Below are 6,000 nucleotides of genomic sequence, written 5' to 3' on the forward strand. Positions count from 1 at the left end.
CAGACCACCACATAGAAGATTGTACTGGCGACAACAGACTGGTAGAATATGTGAAGGAGAGGCCTGCATACTCTAAAGGACCTCAGTCTCCTTTGGAAGTAGAAGTGACTCTGGCCCTTCTTGTACACAGCCTCTGTGTTGGTGCTCCACTCAAGTCTGTCACCCAGGTGCGCCCCCAGGTACTTGTAGGTCCTCACCGCATCCATGTCCTCACCATCAATAGTAACAGGGAGCAATGCAGGCTTAGTCTTCCTAAAGTCCATCACCATCTCCTTCGTCTTAGTAATGTCGAGCAGCAGATGATTCAGCTTGCACCATTTGACAAAGTCCTCCACCTGGGCTCTATATTTATCTTCCAGTCCTCTGTTTATACACCCAACTATTGCTGAGTCACCAGAGAACTTCTGCAGATGACATGACTCAGTGTTGTATCTAAAGATGAAGGTATAAAGAATAAACAAGAAGGGAGCCAATACAGTCCCTTGTGGGGCCCCAGTGCTGTGTATAGCTATGTCTGACACACAGCTCCGAAGCCACATGTTCTGTGGTCTATCATTCAGGTAGTCCAGGATACAATGGAAGGGCCAACCTGCATTGAATGGAGCTTTCCCCCAGCAATATATGGGATTGAAGGCACTTGAGAAATCAAAAAACACATTCCTCACAGTGCTGCCCTGCTTGTCCAAATGGGAGTGGGCGCTGTTCAGCAGGCAGATGACAGCTTCGTCGACTCCAATATGCTCCTGGTGGGCAAAATGCAGGGGATCGGGGGCTGATCTGACCAGGGGTCAGAGGTGAGCCAGGACCAGCCTCTCTAGGCTCTTCATGATGTGTGAGGTCGGGGCTACTGTATGGTATTCATTCAAGACCTTCGGTTGGCCTTTCTTGGGTGCTGGGATCTCACATGATGTTTTCCACATAGTGGGGATCCTTTCCAAGTTGAGACTTAGATTGAAAATCAAATTAGAGAATATGAAAAACAAATTAGAGAATTAGACTTTTCAGGGCATGATAGGTGATTCTGCTTTAGAAAATTCAGAATCTTACTCCACCTTAAAGCAAACAACAGGAATTCTGCAGATGCTGGAAATTCAAGCAACACACATAAATTTGCTGGTGAACGCAGCAGGCCAGGCAGCATCTCTAGGAAGAGGTGCAGTTGATGTTTCAGGCCGAGAACCTTCGTCAGGACTAACCGAAGGAAGAGTGAGTAAGGGATTTGAAAGTTGGAGGGGGAGGGGGAGGGGGAGATCCAAAATGATAGGAGAAGACAGGAGGGGGAGGGATGGAGCCAAGAACTGGACAGGTGATAGGCAAAAGGGGTACGAGAGGATCATGGGACAGGAGGTCCGGGAAAAAAGACGGGGGGGGGGGAACCCTTTTATATATTGGCGAGACCCGACGCAGACTGGGAGACCGCTTTGCTGAACATCTACGCTCTGTCCGCCAGAGAAAGCAGGATCTCCCAGTGGCCACACATTTTAATTCCACATTCCATTCTCATTCTGACATGTCTATCCACGGCCTCCTCTACTGTAAAGATGAAGCCACACTCAGGTTGGAGGAACAACACCTCATATTCTGTCTGGGTAGCCTCCAACCTGATGGCATGAACATCGACTTCTCTAACTTCCGCTAATGCCCCACCTCCCCCTCGTACCACATCTGTTACTTATTTTTATACACACATTCTTTCTCTCACTCTCCTTTTTCTCCCTCTGTCCCTCTGAATATACCCCTTGCCCATCCTCTGGGTCCCCCCCCCCCCGTCTGTATTCCTGGACCTCCTGTCCCATGATCCTCTCGTATCCCTTTTGCCTATCACCTGTCCAGCTCTTGGCTCCATCCCTCCCCCTCCTGTCTTCTCCTATCATTTTTGATCTCCCCCTCCCCCTCCAACTTTCAAATCCCTTACTCACTCTTCCTTCAGTTAGTCCTGACGAAGGGTCTCGGCCTGAAACGTCGACTGCACCTCTTCCTAGAGATGCTGCCTGGCCTGTTGCGTTCACCAGCAACTTTTATGTGTCTTACTCCGCCTTAATGTGTAGAACATGGCTAGGAGGATCATGTTCAAATCAGAGGAAAAGCTTTTGGATATCACCAAACAATTTCTTTACTCACTGTATGGTCTCTACTTAAGCCCATCACCCCTACTGGTGCATAGGCCACCAACAGCAGTTTGACAGGGTCCTATACCCAGAGCCAATCTTTCAAGTTGACCCCAGGTGTAGCCCAGCAACGACCCTTCCTCTCCCAGAGATGAGATCACTGGAGCTTCTGTTGACATCTCTATCACTCTGGGTTTTTAAGGGATGGCATTGCTAGCCCCATGCCTAACCTTCCTCATTTCTCAGCCGGGCTTGGGACCTCATGGCAGAGTTACACTGTGTTATAATCATCCTAAAAATAGGATGTAGCAGGAAAATAAACAAGAGATTTTTTTTTAAAAGAAAGATCTGGATTGCTAGGATCTCACTAAACTAACTAAACTGGGATCTCATTAGTATAGAATAGACACATTGGACCAAATCACCTTCCTCATCTTGTAATTATCTTAGAACTGTTCAATCTCACTTCACAAGTATGGGCGGTGGAAGCATATTCCATAATGGAATCAATGGAATAATCCAATCCAAAGATAAGGAGTGATAGAAAGGAACTCAGCAGAGTTTATTTCTCTTTCGTTGATTGACACAACAATCATATATAATATTCCAATAATCACTCCAACAAAACCTAGGGAAATGCAGGGAAATTTTCCAATCTAAATGTATCAGCATTGCACCTAGACTTTTAACAGTTAAACCTCCTTTTTCCACATTTTAGAATGCAACATGACAAAACCTGCCATCTATAGGTCAACCGGGGTCCCAGCTACCTCTGAAAGAGTTTATACATAGTCTGCAGTGTGTAAGCTAAAAATAATTCTACCAAAGTAAACAAGAAGTTCCTGGTTGGGGCTCCAATGGCCAGGTTACCTTGCAATGTAAATTATCAAGTGAATCAAAATTGCAGCTAAACAACTTGTTTGCAGTCACATAAGAATGTGGGATAGTGCCAATGTATGTAGCAGACTGACCACAACAGGATAGATAAACTCAGGGACATGATGTATTATTATAGAAGTTCAAGCATAAACTTAATTTAAAAAAAAATAACTAATCTCGGAGAATTTGACAGTTGCATCTGGAATTTGTGTCACCTTCATAGAAATAAATATTGCACTATCTACAGGGAACCTGCAGGAGATGGGGAAGTATAAATATTGTGTAAAAAAGGGATTTTGCTTTGAGATGCAAAAATCTGAAGAAAATCACTGCTAATTCTTTAAATATTGTATGTCATATTTACAACGGGCACTAGGAACTAATGGTTGAGTAAAGTTGAGTGTTTGCATTGGATTAGAAGAGGATATAGTGGTGGGGTTAATTCTCAATATGAGAAAAGGATATTCTATTCAAAGCTTGCTAAGACCATGTCTACTCAGCTAAAGATCACTTTTGATATTTCTCATCTCTAGTTATTTTTTCTGTAGATCACAAAGGTTTGCACCATATCCTTTATGTTCAAGGCACCCCCCATTATCTCTGAGAAAGGAAGCACCATGAACCGAACCCTTCCCAATACTTCAACTACCCATATCTGCTGCTTCTGTCGATCAATGCTACCCTTCCCAACTCTTTACAACTGAGATGGCATCTACATTCTGATGACTAGTCTTGCAGCCTCCAACACATCTTTCCAGGATTGTCATTGTCTTCAGTACTTTCTAACATTCCACATGTAATAAAAGGCATGTTCATGTCTCTCTAAAAAAGTCTAGCAGTGCTGATGGATAGAAGGCTTTATTATGGTGTACCCTTGAAGTAAGTGACTTCCTCTAGTGCGGAATCATTGCCATCTTCCTCCTGCACATCTTTCAAGACCCACGGGGGACTGAAGTTAAAACTTTCAAGGTGAGAAATTTATAGTATTGATTATATATACAATTACATTTTTACTTCTTGTGATGTCTAATCCAGAAAAATGAATATTAACTGCTAGATCACAAACAAGAGAAAATCTGCAGATGCTGGAAATCCAGGCAACACACACAAAATGCAGGAGGAACTCAGCAGGCCAGGCAGCATCTATGGAAAAAAGTACAGTCGCCTTTTCAGGCCGAGACCCTTCGGCAGGACTGGAGATAAAAGATGTGGAGTAGATTTAAAAGGTGGGGGGGGGGGAGAGAGAAACAGAAGGTGACAGGTGAAACTGGGAGGGGGAGGGATGAAATAACCAGCTAAGAAATTGATTGGTGAAAGAGATAAAGGGCTGGAGAAGGGCGAGTCTGATAGGTAAGGATAGAAGGCCCTGGAAGAAAAGGGGAGGAGGAGGTGCACCAGAGGGAGGTGACGGGCAGGCAAAGAGATGAGAGAGAGAGAAAGGGATGTGGACTAGTGAAGGAGAGGGCAGCAAGATGGTTGGATGGGATGAAATTATTTTATAAGATTTAGAGTCACATCTCCCTTTGAGTACTGTTCACGTTTCGGAGCTGCAGGATATTCAACACTACATCTCTTGCTGATATCAATGGAGGATTAGTAGTTTACTATTGCCTGTTATCTCCCTGGAATACTATAATATTTTTCCCTCCTCAAATCATGCAAAGTAGAAACCAATGATTGCAAACATTGTTGTACATTGTGCAAATGGGTGAATCAGGAGAAAGGTAAGACAATATCTAAAGATGAGCTTGAATGTCTGTGCTACTGTCCCAATGAGGTTACAAGAATGTGCATGTGTATTCCTGCAAGGTACTTAGGTTTGGGGAGTGATGCATTAGCGTAGAATTGAAGCAGAATGAAGAAACTGGAGCAATTTTCACTTCTCTACACGGGTGCTTGCAACAAAGTTTGTGTCCTTCCTAATTGAAAGCTATTAAATCCCTTATAGCGCTGGATCCAAGAGTGGAGAAAGTGCAGGCATCTTCCTCCTGTTATTTCTTCATCTCAGTTTACTACCCCAACATTACAACCAGGCTTGGCATCCATTCACCACTTCCCATCGGCAGGACAGGCAGCTACAAATGACGTCACCCCACCCACTTCTAAGGTTCCTTTAAATCCATGCATTGCAATTTATCCTTGTGTGTTTTCATCACATCTGCTTTTCCTAATTGGTTGGGAAACCTATTTTGTGAGATCATGCAATTCCAGGATAATTACAGGATGAGGAGATAATTACAAGATTGGACTAACAGGTCTATTCTATGCCTTGTTTAGTTCAGTGAAATCCTAGCAATCCAGTTGCTCCTTAAGATTCTTGAGCTTTGTCCCGCATCACATTATCTGCATGATTATCTCACACTTTGACCATTCTTTGTGTGAGGAAGTTGTTCCTGATATCTTAAAGTACCTCCTCTAGTTTGAACATGAATCCTCTATTTGATGTGAAGTAAGATTCTCTAAATGCCTAACAATCTTTTCTACCCCTTTAGGATAAGCTTTCTGGTGCTAAACAAGCCTAATCCTCTCTATATCATACCCAGGCTCTTCATACTGGGAATTGGCCCACATAGCTTTGCTCTGTACAGTCACAAGTAGTTGAATTTCTATTCAGTGCCTAATGGGTACAATATTCTGATAAGGTTTGATCACTGTTTTCATCAGATATACTGTTAAAAATTGAGTCGCCAATCATTAGCAAATCCCTACCCACAGCAAAATGGAAAGCTGAAATTAATCCTGAAAAGAATGTTATTGAATTGAGACCAAGTAACCATCAATAGACAGTGACAGACTTGCACCTTAACTAAAATTTTAAATCTTATTTAAACCCAAATGCATATTTTCTCTCTGTGACGCAGAAGTATGTTAGTGGCTGGTAACATTAAATTTAATGGTTATCTCTTGCCTAAATTTTGGAAATCAGCTCAGTAACTGCAGGTCAATAGTATGCAAATACAGCATTGAGGTTGGCTTACTGGCTGGTCAAGAATTATTAATGGGATATCTAAAG

The sequence above is a fragment of the Mobula birostris genome, chromosome 8 (genome assembly GCF_030028105.1).
Source record: "Mobula birostris isolate sMobBir1 chromosome 8, sMobBir1.hap1, whole genome shotgun sequence".
NCBI lineage: Eukaryota > Metazoa > Chordata > Chondrichthyes > Myliobatiformes > Myliobatidae > Mobula > Mobula birostris.